The sequence below is a fragment of the Lissotriton helveticus genome, chromosome 4_2 (genome assembly GCF_964261635.1).
Source record: "Lissotriton helveticus chromosome 4_2, aLisHel1.1, whole genome shotgun sequence".
In the NCBI taxonomy this organism is placed as follows: Eukaryota; Metazoa; Chordata; class Amphibia; order Caudata; family Salamandridae; genus Lissotriton; species Lissotriton helveticus.
The window spans coordinates 144830799-144848319 of NC_136064.1; positions in this window are offsets into that span (position 1 = coordinate 144830799).

The window sequence follows — 17521 nt, forward strand, 5'->3', positions numbered from 1 at the left end:
TAACAGACAAATCCTCAGCTCTCTCCGTAATGTGTTTAAAAGGAAACAGTAGTTCTGACTATCATGTATGCCAACGGGTACTTTATCCCATATAATACATGGTCACACTATCACCTTTTCCATAACCATCTTAAAACTTTGGTGCATAGTTCTTTCACATGAAAGAGCTAGCATGCTTGTAAACAAGATAAACAAAAATGCAACCTCTTGTGTAAAATAGAATGCATCTAAAGCGTGTTAGTTATTTGTTGCAAACTGATATTAAAACAGTTCAATACAAATCAATTGTATTGTTTGTTTTTACATCTATAGTAGCTAGGAATGTGTTGACACATGCAGAACGTTTCTAACTTTTCTCTATATAAGGAGAGCAAAAAATAAACATGTTCTCTTTGCTTGTTACAAATTGAGCAGAAGAAATAAAATCAGTATTTCGTTGTTGTTGCTTTAAACAGTTGCTTCAATTATGCTTCGGGCCCTGACCTGCCATTCACCTTGGCTGCTGGCCCCTACAGCTGACAGTGTTATGTCAGAACTTGACTGTACTAACTTATGATAATCACATTCTAACATATAATCAGCAATTGGTTGCGTCACAAGTCTCCAAATATAAAGAAATTAGAGTCTGTTGCTTATACAAGAATTACAGAACCCCATGTATTATACATGAATATAAACAAAATAATTAATTTTCACAGCTAAACAAAACAGAGCAAATACTTATCTTTTGCTGGACCAGCAAAGAGGTGGGTGTTTGCTGCACCATCCAGGTAGCTCTATAGGTTGCTACATGGTGATTGGTGGATTATATTTGGGGTCACTGCACTAATAGCATGAAGAGCCTGTTATATAAAGGTGTCAAATTTCCATTTTGTGCATTTTTTCATGCTTTTCATGCTACTAGTCCAACAGTGAAGAAAATAGTCATCGTTAAACCTCTGGTCTTGCAATCGAATAAACTATTTCACTTCATCCCCAGCTGCCTCTACCGTGTAGTGCATATATCATACACTTGTGGTGAGGATGCAGTTTTGTGAAAATGTGGCAAGTTTTGCCTAAATGACATCTTGAACTGGCTCAGGCTGCACCAGTAAAGCCCTAATTGTAACTTTTACAGGCCAGGGAAATGTGAATGCCATTACTTCTTTAGCATGGATTGGCTAAGCTGGATTTAATCTCACAACTCATTGAAAGAAAAGGATACAAAATGCTGTCTGCATTGATAAAAATGATAAAATCAGATAAATCAAAATGATAAAATCAGATTCTTTTGATTGACAATGCTTGTTTTTTATTCCTAAGCTCTCATTTAGAGTTTGGCAGATGCACACACAATTCTAACTCAGGACACTATTGTTTAAATGTTAGTTGTGACAGAATGGAATTGTGTAACTCATCATGTCATGAACTAGTTGTTAGTTTGCAAGATGTATGACTGTGTAGCAATGGTGTCAAGTGACAATTAGTCTAAGTGCCTAACCCTAGTTGAGTCAGAAGGAAGAAAGACTTTCTTGTAGATTGATACAAAGACAGACTTGACACACAGAAGGGAGTGAGCAAGCACTGGCCTCTGTAGGCAGAAGTAGAAGATGGACCTGTGGAGGCTGGAGCTGAGAAGGAGGGACCGGAAGAACAACCTGAGTCCAAGAACCAGTCAGGAACATTATGAGAGCACTTCCAGGTGACCTTAACTAGTGACATCAGGAACCAGTATGTACCTTCAACTGATTGTATGGTATGGTTCTCACTCCACTCAGTTTGCCCAGCGTTAGCGTATCCCTCGTATCCCTTGGTGTTTTTATCCATAGGTCATGTGGTTGCCACTAGTTCTCTGATGATCCCACCCTGACATATCCCCTGCTGCCTCCTGTGCTCCTGAACTCAGAGAGCTTGTTACCCATGACCAACTATCTGGAGCCTGGAGTAAGTCTTATGCTGCTTGAGATTAATGCTTTGTGACTGAATTAATTACCAGATACTTAAGTATTCTCTGTTACCTCAAACATCACAACTTTGCACTGTGATCTGTCCCATGTATAACCTAATAGGAAGTGCCTTACACGGTCTGTTCATTGCAGTTGGTGCCCCAGACTTCTTGCCTCTTCTTTCTATCTCTTATCCTTTACCCCTTTTTCTACCTGGGCGAGGTCCTGCTAGTGAGCGATATCTAGCAGTTCACCTCCCTGCCTTCACAAGGAGGATGTTGGCGGAGTATCATCAGAAACTGTCTCAACCTTGAACCATTGGACAAGTCCTAACAGATGGGTATTCTAGTACTGTGTCCGGAAATGCCAATGTTCTACTTACAGCTGAAGTGTTAACAAAACAAGACACTCACTAGAGATCACACGCGGGACACCAGCATACCAGGATTAGCGCCAAGAATATCAGCAGTTGATCCAACTTTGTTTGGCATCATTTAAAGATGTATCTTAGTTAAATAAGGACATTCAGTACAACATTTCTAGGGAAGTTAATACCTCAGAAATGCGAGCACCAGCTCAAACTTCTGAAAAAATGCAACAAAACCCACCACAAACAGAGGCTCCTCAAAGAGTTCAACTAGTCGATGATCACTGACCAGTATTACAGGTGCTGGAGAAACAGCATGAAAATTGATCTTACATTTTTCTTGAAAAGCATGTATTATTGGACAGAGCTTTTCAACAACTCATGAAGTACTTGCAGCTAGACCACAACAGTGCCAAATTGAAAAAACATTATCAATATACCCTTCCCTAATATATACAAAAAAGTGATGACAAAAATCTCAGCTACTGGTATTTACCGGGGACACATCTCAATCTGTCATTATTTTGTACACCATGACACTTAATTTTGGACCTAGCAATAAGCAAATCAGTCTTGACCCTGCTCGATTATGATTAGCCCAACCTAACAGGCTTCAAACCAGAATACAAGAAGTACTTACCTGGACCGGCCCTCCAACCAAGCAAGGCTTTTCAGTTCTGGTTTCTCACCTATCGGCTGCTGCTCTCTCTCCTCTGTCTTCTTTGTCTCCTTGGTCTCTGCCCTCCTCTTAATTTCTTACCTCTCCCTTTTGTACCTGATCTCCTCCATTGTATCCCCTTTTCTTTTCATACTCCTCTAACTCACTTTTTGAGCCTTTTCTCCCCTGCTGTTGCCTCTTTGCGCTACAATCATTCAACTTTCTATCACCTTTTGCAACTTTTCATCCATTTTTAGCCTCTGTGCCACTTTCATGCTTTTCTACTCTCCTTTCTGTGCCTTATCCTCCTCTGTTCTTGCCTCTTTTTTGCTACTTTCCATTCTCCTTATCACCCGCTCTTTTCAGCCTCTTTTGCTGTTCCCACTGCAGTGCCAATATTCTGCTTTCCCGTCTTTTCTATCACATGCGTGCCCCATGCTCCCCACACCCCTGTGCTTCTTCCCACCTCCTCCCTACATCTTCTTGCGTATTATCTTCTTCCTGCCTCTTCTTTCTGCACCTGCTAGCTGCACTCACCAGCCCCTAGCTCCTCCCATTCCACAACCTACTTAATGGTGGCTGTGGCACTAGCATGCTAGCCCACTCCATCTGCTGCTGCAGTGCCACACCACGCACCACGGTTGGACCCTTAACATGCACCCATTGCCTATTCACCTACTAAAGCATACCCACGCATGTCCTCCACACAACCACTTCACCTTCCACTAAAGCCACACACACACACCAAACCAGCACCCCAGCAAACACTCGCATAATGCTTCTCAACACCCGCTCATTCAACAAACATGCCTCTGAGATATGGGATCTCCTCAGCAATAGTGCACCAGACCTTCTCTTCCTAGCCCAAAACGTGGCAAAATTCTGCATTGGCACATGACATTACCATGGCTATTCCAACAGACTGCAAGATTGCACAACAGGATCACCCTAACAAGCTAGTAGGAGGGTTCACAATCATCCACAGGTACACTTGGAAGTGCTCTACATCCATGGACATCAAAATCCCTTCATACTAAAAACAGATTACTGCTTCACCATGAAAGGCACCCTTTCAAATTGACCACCAGGACCACAAACTAGTGGAGTGGTGTGGCTCACTGGTTAGAGGCGGCAGACCCGTAAGCAGAGAACTGCCCGGGACCAGGGTTCAATTCCCGACGCGGCAAGGTTGTGGACCAGGGTCAAATCGGACTCGATAATTCTCGCCTCGGTGCCTACTCTAACCAGGGAACACACTTGGCAACTCTGGGCATTAAGCTTGCCTCATCTCTACAACGGCCCCCCACAGACGCCGGGGATGCCTGGTTTCACCTTGGAGATACCCAGAAAGGGGCCTTCTCACAGGGAAAACCAGGACGGGTTCCCCAGCGGTCTTCAGCGCCAGGATACTCCATGGAGTCGCAGTGCGCTTTACAAGTACACCCACATTTACATTTACATTTAAATTTACAAACCAAATCCATCAACCTCATCACAGACTTCATTGCTCCCATCACCATCTACTTCAAGGACTCTCTGGTACCCTGTGACCTAAATTCCCACCTCGAGGACGCAATGCACCCCTCTTCCTCAGCCCTTTTCAAAAGCCTAATCAACATCTGCCTCACTAAGCTCATCAAAGACTCTACACATACTTTTTATCCAGTCTCCACCAAGAGCAAAAAGATCATATGTGACTCTGCCTCACTGCTCACATAGACAGACCAACCAATCATACACTTCCAAATCATCACATTATAAGTACCTGCACCTACCAGCACCCACCCACACAGCCATTACCCGAGCATTGTAGCAGAGGTAGACAGGCTCAATGCCTTCAAAACAGACCAAGCCAACACCACCAACACCCACGGCAAGGATATCATCAACTTAAGCTAATGGATAAAGAACTGCACAGATTCTTATGTACCCATCAAAAGCAAGAGCCAAAGAAGAACCAACAAACAAGCCAGTTGGTATACAGATGACCTCTGGGAATTTAAAAGCTATTGTGGTAGCAAGCCTCAGCCAGGCCTCCTAGTGCAAGGGATTCGCCCATCTCTGCTTAGAGTCTTAGACCAATAGTAAGAAGTTGGCACAGAACCTGGAATAGAAAAGACAGAGTTTATTATTGGAACTACAATCACACAACACCCTTCGGTATAGTATGAGGTAGCACACTGACTAGAAGGAGCTTGGTCCTTTTATATCCATTATATATATTATGTTACAGCAGCTGGAGGTCACGGTGTTTAATTACGCCGATGACCTCCAGCTAATCTTCAACCTCTCCCACTCTCCCTCATCTGCCCAGAATGTCCAGTCAGTCATGACATTTATCCAGGACTGGATGAACTGCAACCACCTCAAACTTAATCCAGACAAGACCGAGCTGGTCTTGACCGGAGGTGGTTGCAGTCCGTGGTCCCCTTCCTTTTGGCCCCCATCACTTGGTGCCCCTCCACTCCCTGTGCCTAAAGTTAAAACCCTTGGGATTTTCTTAGACTCACAACTTTCTATCCGTTCACAAATTGGTTCAGTTGTCTCCTCTTGTTTCTTTTCCCTTAGAATAATTAGGAAAGTCTCTCGTTTTTTTTCCCTTTCTGCTCTAAAAATCATTGTGCTGGCCATGGTACTGTCCCGTATCGATTACGGTAACGTAATTTACAATGGGGCCCCCGCCTACGCGATCCACCGCCTGCAGCTGGTACAGAATCAGGCTGCTCGCCTGATTCATGGCCTTCCTAAATATCATCGGGCCAGTCCACTGCTTAAAGCATTACACTGGCTGCCGGTGCGAGAGCGCGCCCTTTTCAAACTTGGCTGCCTCACTTTTCAGGCTAGGTCAGGCACTGCCCCCAAATTCATATGTTCTGCAGTCATGCCCTATCTCCCAGGCAGGGAGCTACGCTCCTCTCATATGGCCCTCCTAGCTACCCCCCGTTTTAAAAAACAGAGGGCGGGTGGAGCGAGGTTCGCCGTTCTGGCTCCAGTATTCTGGAACTCCCTCCCTGTTGCCCTCCGCACATCGCTCTCCTACCCTCAGTTCCGGAAGGATCTTAAAACCTTCCTATTTACGCAAGCCTACTCTGCCTAACCTCCTCCTGCTGCTGCCGCCCACTGCAACACAAATAGCGCCATGAAACCGCTGGGTAAAAGTGCGCTGTATAAATGTTTTTAAATTCAAATTAAATTCAAATTCACACAGGGGCTCAAATGAAGGCGGTACAGGCACAGAGTGTTGGTTTCAAATACATATAAGGTCATACAGAGAGTGTGCTAGCAACAAGTGGGAAGGGCTGACAGCTAATTCTGCTGGACACATCTTGACAGTTACAAGTTGGGGACAGCTGTAAGCTGAACTGAGCATGTGCAAAGCAGAAGAGGATAAATATATCTTGTCTCTAGGCAGATTTCAAGAGAAGTCAACTGGAACATAGGACAGAGCACATGGCAAACAAAATGGCCGACAGAAATACAAAATGGATTCCGTAAACGGACAAGATAGTCTCTAAATACAAGATGTCTTCTGCTAATGCTTAACCTAATCATTGCTAAATTACAACATTGCAAACAGCTAGAAAGAAAATGCCAATGCCAGAACTAGTACAAGGCTGCACTCAGACACTGCCACACTATCAGAATGCATAGAGATGAGCTCCAAGATGAGATTTTCTCAATCTTTCAAGGTTCACCACCCCCGAGACCGCAAACAACACCATCACCCTATCCAGAAACTCTGTGACAACTTATCAAGCATCTTCCATAGCAAAATAGCATGATTATACAGCAACATTGAACAATAAACACACCCAAAAGAGCTCCTCACCAACCTGATCACCAACAACTACAACAGAAAGCTGACTGAATGAAAAATACAAACCAAAGAAGTCACTGGAGAAATCATGCACATAGGACACTCTTGGTGCCCAATGAACCCATGCACACAGCACATCTACAACATGGGAGAACCACCAATCAGCAACACCCTTACCCCCATCATTAACACCTCTATCAAATCTGATACTATCCCTGAAGACAGGAAACACACAGCAGTCAATGTCTTCCTTAAGAAAACCAGTGGTTGACCCAAGCGAGCGGAGCAACATCTGACCTATCTCTATCTTCCCATACCCAATCAAAATGATAGAGAAGGCTACTAAAAAATAACTCATTAACCACCTCAAACTCCACAACCTTCAGGACTTCAACAAATCAGGATTTCAAAGCAACCGGCGGTAAGGAGTCGGTAGCAGCTTCTCCCACCCCGCTTGGCGCCGACCTTGTGTTTTACATCTGTCACGCTGTGAAAACGCTGAGGTGGCTAGAGCAGAGCAATTGAATGATTTTAAAATTCACTTGGCACTGTAGTCACTGTTTTTAAATGTTGAAACTGAACTGTACAATTGTGTAGCTACTAGCTGTGTAGTATCACGCTGCTGATAAAATCCACTTACCTGCACTCACACAGGGTTAGTAGTGGGACTGTTCCTTCTGCCTCCTGACCCCTGAACCGGCACTGCAGCCAATCGCGGTGCTTGGAGGGCGGGACAGAGACGGGACACACGGAGAGTCGAGCGGTTAGCGCTCTAGACCTCCAGCATTTCAGGGCTATTTAGGCGGCGAGGAGGCGGGCGCGCTGTGCGGGAAGGAGTTGGTGGCAGCTTCTCCCACCCCGCTTGGCGCCGACCTTGTGTTTTACATCTGTCACGCTGTGAAAACTCTGAGGTGGCTAGAGCAGAGCAATTGAATGATTTTAAAATTCACTTGGCACTGTAGTCACTGTTTTTAAATGTTGAAACTGAACTGTACAATTGTGTAGCTACTAGCTGTGTAGTATCACGCAGCTGATAAAATCCACTTACCTGCACTCACACAGGGTTAGTAGTGGGACTGTTCCTTCTGCCTCCTGACCCCTGAACCGGCACTGCAGCCAATCGCGGTGCTTGGAGGGCGGGACAGAGACGGGACACATGGAGAGTCGTGCGGTTAGCGCTCTAGACCTCCAGCATTTCAGGGCTATTTAGGCGGCGAGGAGGCGGGCGTGCTGTGCGGTAAGGAGTCGGTGGCAGCTTCTCCCACCCCGCTTGGCGTCGACCTTATGTTTTACATCTGTCACGCTGTGAAAACTCTGAGGTGGCTAGAGCAGAGCAATTGAATGATTTTAAAATTCACTTGGCACTGTAGTCACTGTTTTTAAATGTTGAAACTGAACTGTACAATTGTGTAGCTACTAGCTGTGTAGTATCACGCTGCTGATAAAATCCACTTACCTGCACTCACACAGGGTTAGTAGTAGGACTGTTCCTTCTGCCTCCTGACCCCTGAACCGGCACTGCAGCCAATCGCGGTGCTTGGAGGGCGGGACAGAGACGGGACACACGGAGAGTCAAGCGGTTAGCGCTCTAGACCTCCAGCATTTCAGGGCTATTTAGCCCCTCGTCGGCCCCAGCGCGCAGCGTTGGCGCGCAGGGTGGCGCCTACTCCTGCGCCTAAGATGAGCCAAAGACCAGCCCGTCTGCGCCCGTCCGCGACAGGACGGGGCTAGGGGCAGGAGGATATGGCGCCCCTCCCTGGCGGCGGGATGGAGGCGCTTAGTATTAAGCGGATAACATATACATCTCAGGCTTTATCAGCTGTACGTAAGCATCTACCAGCTGTCTGTGCCGGTAAGATAGAGCATCATCTAGAAGGACCTTTTGCTTGTCTTACGTGTAGAACGCAGTTCTGCCACAATACAGAGGGAACTGCTCAACAGCAAAACATCGACGCTAGGTTCACCACAGCGTCTAATACTGTTCACGGAACTCATAGGAAGCACAATTCCCTCTTGGGGAGTAAAAATCTGTTATGTAACGCACGATCATTAGTAAAACATGTCATACAGATTTGGGACATGATAGCCACTGAGCTACCAGAAATCTGTTTCATAACAGAAACCTGGCTCAAGCCCCACCTAGTCCCCGCTATTACGCTGAGCATCCCGTTAGGATACAAAATAATCAGAATGGATCGCCTCAGCAAAGTAGGAGGGGGGGTAGCAATAGTGCACAAGGAGGAACTAAAAATTACCATTCTGGAGGAAATCAGTACCCCACAGATGGAACTTTTAATTTTCAAACTCAGTTCCGCTCCTAGGGAACAGAGAAAGGGCGCTCTGGTATATCGCCCCCCAGGCCCGAGCGGCAATTTCTCTATCTCCCTTATAGAAGCCCTAGTACCTTTCGTAGAGAAAAATCAGAACTTCCTGCTTATAGGGGACTTTAATATGCATGGAGAGTTGGCAGACTGCTTGGAAGTTAGAACTCGAGACCTTAGGTCTCAAAAAGATTAACTATGGACCTACACATGAGGCAGGCCATACTCTGGACCTAGTGTTTTTCAACTCACCTCGAACAACATGTGCAGTACCCACCCAGGTAGAATGGACTGACCATTTTATTTTGAAATTCTACACTGACGCCATGAATAAACCATGCATACAGACCGCCCTTGCCACTAAAAGAAGACCCTGGCATAAACTAACCGTGGATACCTTTAGAGAGGTGTACAAAGCCCCTTTGCCTACGGACTACTCAGCGAAAATGACCACTGAGCTCCAGCGGTTCGAGCAGTCTGTTAGTGAAGCTATAAACTCCACCATCCCATTGAAAATATATAAAGCTCGCAAGGCAAAAAGACAAGAAATCTGGTTTTCCGAAGACCTGAGACTGCTCAAACAAAAAACCAGGAAGCTGGAAAAGGCATGGAGACAGTCTCGTAGGTTGGAGGATAAGGAACTCCATAAAGCCTCACTAAGGACATATCACAAGGCTATTAGGACAGCCCGGAAAAGCTATATAGCAACTCAACTAGCAGAGGCTGGGAAAGACTCCGGGGTGTTGTATAAAATTTTACAAACATTTACCAAACCGGCAGCATGTGAGACCACAGAGAGTGCCTCTCAGGCACTATGTGGTGAGATTGCACTATTTTTCACGAAGAAAATTGATGCAATATACGAAAAGATAGTAGCCTCCTAGTTAAGTGAGACAGCTGTCATAAATCTCCCTCACAATAATGCACATCTGAAATCAATTCCAGACAGTCTTAAAAGCTTTCCTCCTATCTCACTAGAAGAGGTCACGGCACTAACCACTCAGATCAAGAGTGGTAGTCCCCTTGATATCATTCCAGCCCGCATTATGCCCATGCTGTCTGAAGTCCTTGGCCCAGAAATTAAAAAATTAATTAACCTATCTCTGAGTACTGGAGAAGTTCCGAGAGACTGGAAACCGGCCTTAGTGAGACCTTTGAGGAAAAACTCCGCCATTCCCTGGACCGACTTTGCCAATCTACGACCTATTTCTCTTCTCCCCTTTATGGGAAAGATTGTGGAGAAATACGTCAACCGACATTTGTCTAAATTCATCGAAGAGACAAATGGATTGGACCCCTCCCAGTCGGGTTTTAGGCCAGGACACAGCACCGAGACCACCTTGCTGTCAGTCGCAGACGACCTACACAGGTTCCAGGATAAGGGTTACTCTGTTATCCTGGTCCTGTTGGATTTGTCTGCGGCGTTTGACACTGTGTCATATGACATCATGACCACCAGGCTTGTTAACATTGGCCTGGAAGACAAGGCTCTGTTATGGCTGACCTACTTGTAGGACACCCCCGCGTCGCACGGCCACCAGCTGCTGCGTGTGCCCCCTAGCCTCGCTGCCTGCCTCGCTGCCGCTGACCACGCCCCCTCCTTCGAGCGGCGTGGTCCGTGAGAGCCTGCCGGTTTCTCCCGACTGTTTTTCATTTGTTTTGTCTTTTCCTTTCTTTGTGCCTGTTTTTATTTGAATCTGTGCCCGTAATTGTGGTTTTCCTTCCTGTTTGGCCGCTGTCTCGCCGTCCTCCGCTCTCCCTCCCCGCTTCCCGCCACCGCCGCAAACCCCGCCCCTTTTTCCCTTCTGTACCCTCCCCGCTCCCGCCTCCCAGCTGCTCCGCCCACCCGCGCACTTCACCTTATATGGCGACCGTGCGAACGCGCAGCGTTCACGCGCAGCGGGCGCGCCGATTGTGCGCCGAAGGTAAGCCCGTCTGCGCCCGGACCGCGCCCAGCGCCAGGACCCCTGGCCCACGAAGACCCCGACCGACCCGCCTGACGTACACCGCCGCCACCCTCATCGCTCTCAACACCGGCCGACTCCCAGGATGCTACCGAGCCACTCCGAAGCACACCCACGGACCCTTCAGCTGTCACGCCTGCAAGTTCTCCTGCATCCGGACCTGCCTCGCACCAGCACCAGCCAAGCCGAACACCAGCAGTAACCACCTCAAGTGCATCCTGCTCAACACCCGCTCCGTCCACAGACACGCCATCGAACTCTGGAACCTCCTCGACACCACAGCTCCTGACGTTGCCTTCCTCACGGAGACCTGGATGAACGCCTCTTCAGCTCCCGACATCGCCATCGCCATCCCAGAGGGCTACAAGATCACCCGGAGGGATCGCACCGCCAACCAGATGGGAGGAGGCATCGCCATCATCCACAGGAACACCATCCGTCTCACGACCAGCACCGACAACACCCTGACCACCGCCGAACACCTGCATTTCCAGATCCACACCGACCCGAAGACCACCCTCAGAGGCACCCTGATCTACCGACCTCCGGGACCACGCACCCAATTCAGCGAGGACATCGCCGACTTCGTCAGCCCGCATGCCCTCCCCTCCGCTGACTACATCCTCCTGGGGGACCTCAACTTCCACCTGGAGAACAACAACGACCGCAACACCAGCACCCTGCTCGACAACCTCGCCAATCTTGGACTCAAGCAACTGGTGTCCACCCCCACCCACCTCGCCGGACACACACTCGACGCAGTCTTCTCATCCAGCACAGACATCGCCTTCAGCCACGCCACAGAGCTTCAATGGACGGACCACAGCTGCGTCCACTTCACCTTCAAAAGAACGACGACCCACCACTACCAGCAACAGGCTGCCCGCAGAAGCTGGAACAAGATCACAACCGACCAGCTCGCCACCTCACTGAGCCAGCACCCGCCTGCCAGCTCAGCGAACCCCAGCCAGGCCGCCGTCAACCTCACAAAGTGGATCAGCAACTGCGCAGACGAACTCGCCCCGCTGAGGAGCCCGCCCAGCAGACCCGGCAGCAAGAAAGCCCCATGGTTCACCGACGAACTCAAGAGCTCCAAGAAGAACTGCCGAGCCCTCGAGAAAGTCTGGAGAAGGGAACCAACACCGGACAACATGACCACCTTCAAGCTTGCCACCCGTAAGCACCACCAGCTGATCCGCGCCGCCAAGAAAACTGCATTCAAGGACCGGCTGGACAACAACGCACACAACTGCAAGGAACTCTTCAACATCGTGAAAGAGCTTTCCAACCCCAGCGCAGGAAACAACGACATCACCCCATCGCAAGACCTCTGCAACTCCCTCGCCTCATACTTCCACAACAAGATCGCGGACATACACAACAGCTTCAACAACCAACCAACGCACACCAAGACCGAACAACCACCCCCCACCACCACCCTCCACGCCTGGACTCCGATCAGCACCGAAGACACCATCCGCACGATGAACTCCATCCACTCCGGATCGCCGACCGACCCCTGCCCTCACCACGTCTTCAACAAGGCCGACGCTGTCATCGCACCCCACCTGCGAGACATCATCAACACATCCTTCGACACCGCCACCTTCCCTGAGAGCTGGAAGCACGCCGAACTCAGCGCTCTACTCAAGAAACCCACAGCGGACCCCACCGAACTCAAGAATTACCGCCCCATCTCGCTCCTCCCGTTTCCAGCCAAAGTCATCGAGAAGACCGTCAACAAGCAGCTGGCCGCCTTCCTTGAGACGAATGGATCCCTCGACCCCTCACAGTCTGGCTTCCGAGCCAACCACAGCACCGAGACCGCCCTCATCGCCGCCACCGATGACATCCGAGCCCTGATGGACAAGGGAGAAACAGCGGCCCTCATCCTCCTAGACCTCTCCGCGGCATTCGACACTGTCTGCCACCGCACCCTAGTACAGCGCCTCAGCAACGTCGGAATCCAGGAGAAGGCTCTGGAATGGATCATCTCCTTCCTCGACGGAAGAACACAGAGAGTCCGCCTACCACCGTACAAGTCAGAGGCCACCGAAGTCATCTGCGGCGTCCCTCAAGGATCCTCGCTGAGCCCCACCCTCTTCAACGTCTACATGAGCCCCCTCGCGGCCATCGCACGACAACACAACCTCAGCATAATCTCCTACGCCGACGACACCCAGCTGATCCTCTCCCTGACCAACGACCCCGCCGCCGCCAGAGCCAACCTGCACGAAGGGATGAAAGAGGTAGCCGAGTGGATGACGACCAGCCGCCTGAAACTGAACTCGGACAAGACGGAGGTCCTCATCCTGGGCTCCTCACCCTCCGCCTGGGACGACTCCTGATGGCCCCCCGCCCTGGGCACCGCACCCAAACCGACGGACCACGCACGCAACCTGGGCTTCATCCTGGACTCCTCGTCGTGCTTCAACATCCTGCGCATGCTACGGAAGATCTTCTGGTGGATCCCCACCGAGACCAGGAAGACCGTCACCCAGGCCCTCGTCACTAGTCGACTGGACTACGGCAACGCCCTCTACGCCGGTACCACTGCCAAGCTCCAGAAGAGACTCCAGCGGATCCAGAACGCCTCAGCCAGACTCATCCTCGACATCCCACGAACCAGCCACATCTCCGGACATCTGAGAGACCTACATTGGCTCCCCGTCAACAAAAGAATCACCTTCCGCCTCCTCACCCACGCACACAAAGCCCTACACGACCAAGGCCCGAGCTACCTCAACAACCGAATCAACTTCTACGCTCCCAAACGCCACCTCCGATCAGCCAACCACGCCCTCGCCGCCGTCCCCCGCATCCGAAGAGCGACTACAGGAGGAAGGTCCTTCTCCTACCTGGCCGCCAAGACCTGGAACTCCCTCCCGACCGACCTGCGCCTGACCCAAGACCACCTCTCCTTCAGGAAGAAGCTGAAGACATGGCTGTTCGAGCAGTAGCGGCACCCCCCTCCCCCCAGCGCCTTGAGACCCTACGGGTAAGTAGTGCGCTCTATAAATGTCTTTGATTGATTGATTGATTGATTGAGGAGTTTCTTGACAGATCGCACCCAAACAGTCACCTTAGGTGCCTATCGGTCAGAGGAGTTGGGAATCTCGAAGGGGGTGCCACAGGGCTCCTGTCTGAGCCCTACCCTTTTTAATATCTATGTGGCCCCCCTTGCTAACATCATGAGATCCCATGGGTTTATCCCTGTGTCATACGCGGATGATACCCAACTCCTCTTCTACTTTAAATCCCTTACGGATGAGATCAAGAACTCCTTTTCCCAGGGGATGAAGGCAGTGGCCCACTGGATGGCATCTAACCTCCTGCAATGTAATGTTGCAAAGACGGAGGTGATGCTGTTCGGGGAGGCCAAAATCCTTTGGTCCCCTGACTGGTGGCCGCAGGACCTTGGACCAGTTCCTGAGCCTAATCAGGCGGTTAAGGATCTCGGTGTTCGCTTAGACCAGGACCTCTCCTTCAAACTACATACCGCCCAAGTGGTGGGGTCCTGCTTCCACATTATTGGGATGTTGCGGAAAGTATTCCCGCTGCTTCCAGATTCAACCAGGAAGACCTTGGTACAGGCCCTAGTATTGAGTCGTTTGGACTACTGCAATGGGTTGCTTCTCTCAGCAAATGAGGGGGTAATCTCTAGATTGCAGGTAGTCCAAAATACGGCTGCTCGTCTTGTTCTTAATCAGCCCCCCCGAACACCCTCCAAACCCCTTTTGACCACTTTGCACTGGCTCTCTGTGAAACAGAGGGTGAAGTTTAAGGTTTGCTGTATTATGCACAAGTGTCTCCTGAGGAAAGGCCCTTTGTACCTGCTTAATAAATTCTCCCTTTATGTACCTTCACGATCCTTGAGATCTAGCGAACAGGCTTTGCTGCAGGTACCTAGAGCAAAAAAGGTGAGACAAGGGGACAGAGCTCTTTCCATTGCTGGCCCTACACTGTGGAACACCCTCCCACTCTCCTTGAGACTCTGCAAGGAGCATCTCCCCTTTAGGAGACAGCTAAAAACCTTTCTATTCTAAAACCATGAAGTTACAGTGACAGGATTGTTTATTTGCAATAAGGCTGCCAAAGGCGCGGAGATACTCCTCCGGGAGGTGATCCTAGCGCGTTACAAACTCGCAAATAAATAAATAAAAATAAAAATAAATAAACCGCAGCACCAAAACAGTACTCATCTCGGCCACCGATGACATCTGGACTACATAGGATCTTGGAAAAACCACATTCCTCATCCTACTTTACCTTTCTTCAGCCTTCGATACAGTCTCCCACTACACCCTCTTCAAAAGATTGCACAACACAGGCATCTAAGGACTGGCACTCAACTGGATAGGCTCCTCCCTTACATGAAGAACACAGTGTGTCAGACTACCACCCCGCAAATACGAATACAAGAATCTAATCTGTGGAGTCCCTCAAGGTTCCTCTCTCAGACTCACCCTGCTCATAATCTATATAACTCTGCTAGCCAATATCATTAGATCCCAAGGCATCACCATTATACCGTACACCAATGACACCTAGCTCATTCTTTCCCTGGCTGACAAATCCAACACCCCAGAACCAACTTCTCAAACTACATGATCAATATAGCACACTAGATGGGATCAAATTGCCTGAAACTCAACTCTTACAAGTCAGAATTACTGACCTTCAGTAACAAGAACTTTCAATGGGATCCCGCCTGGTGGCCATCTGATCTTGAACCTACACCCACATCAACGAAGCACACCAGAAACCTAGTAATCGTCCTGGATGACAAGCTCTTCATCACAGTGAGGGTCAACACAATCAGCTCTTCCTGCTTCCACATACTTTGCTTGCTCTGCAAGATATTCAAATGGCTACCTCTGAACACCAGTCAAACTGCCACACAAGCCCTCATCGCAAGAAGATTACGCTCTGGTAACACACTCTGTACAGGGTTCCCCAAACATCTCCTACACTGGTTTCAGGCCATTCAGAATGCCACAGTAAGATTCATCCTCAACCTCTCCTGGCACACCACGTCTCACCACAGAGAACTCCAGTGGCTCCCCATTCTGAAACGCAAACGATTCAAACTCATCATGCATGCTTACAAAGCACTGCACAACATCGGACCAACATACATAAACAACCACCTACATTTTCATCAACCCAACAGACACCTACGCTCAGCCACACTCTCATTTGCACACACCCACTGCACCCTCAAAAGCAGAATGGGAGGTTGAGCATTCTCCTACATTGCACCTAAACCTGGATCGACCTTCCTACCACACCAGGGCCTCTTCCTCACTTATTGAATTGAACAAGATGCTGACGACCTGACTCTCTGAATAATTCTGTGGGGTCTGATGCCCAACATCCTTCAATTCATTCATTCACGCCTGCTCCAGCTCCTGGACATTCTCATGGGTGATACGCTGCTCCATGCAAATCTTTGAAAATCACATAACAAGCAACCCAGGACTGGTTTTTCCCTAGTTAGGGCTTATAAGCCAGATATATAAGATAGCAGGGGCAACATTTATTTAAAGAGATGGTAACTTCATGATTCAATCATCTGTTACTAACACTATGGCCCTGAAACAACAACCTATTCACCTGTCCAATAAAGCAGCTAGCCACATCTACCTGGTAGACTACAAAGCAGCTATAATCAGAGCAAAAATGACACACTTCCAGTTTCATATTGCAGAATCTGCACATTCCTCAAAATAACTTTCACAGTCTAACTGATTACTCACCCTTCTTTCACAATCTAACTGTAGTCATTCAAACAACTCAGTGATGACTAGGAGAGGGTGGTAAATTTTGCCCTGTTGGGGGAGTTTGTTAACCTTTGCACACTCAACGCTCTGCTTGAAGTGCGGAAGGTGGAAAAAACTCTGCCGACCACTACATGGGGAAGTTTACCACCCACCCCAAAAATATACAACGGAGGATGGCAATTGAATTGGAGCTCACCACACTACAAACAGAGTTTCCGCTTCAAGAAATACACAAATGATTACCTACCTAATCTTTTGATGTGCTACTGTAGAGGGGGACTCTAGAAATGTCTCCCACTTCAAAGCTGGCAACAAGTATAAGTACTGGGCCATAGGAACCAACTTTTCAGAGCATTCCTGGACCTGTGAAAGACTCGGAAGGACTGCTGTGCTGCTCTACTGCAAGAAGGACTGCTACTCTGCTGCCCTGATACTCTGCTGTGCTGATCTGTGAGAAGGTCAGGACCTGCATTTTGAACCCAGGGCCACCTGAGTGACTTTAAGTTGCAAATGGGGGTGGGGTCGCACACTACTCACACACCGGCGGTGTCGCCCCTAAGGACTCTGGTCAATGTAGTAAAGTGTTCGCGATGCATCATCTTTCGATCTTCTGCTATCTTCGCTGTCTTCGCCATCCCTGGACACGTGTTTCGGGGTATTACCCCTCATCAGCAGGGATAGGCCGT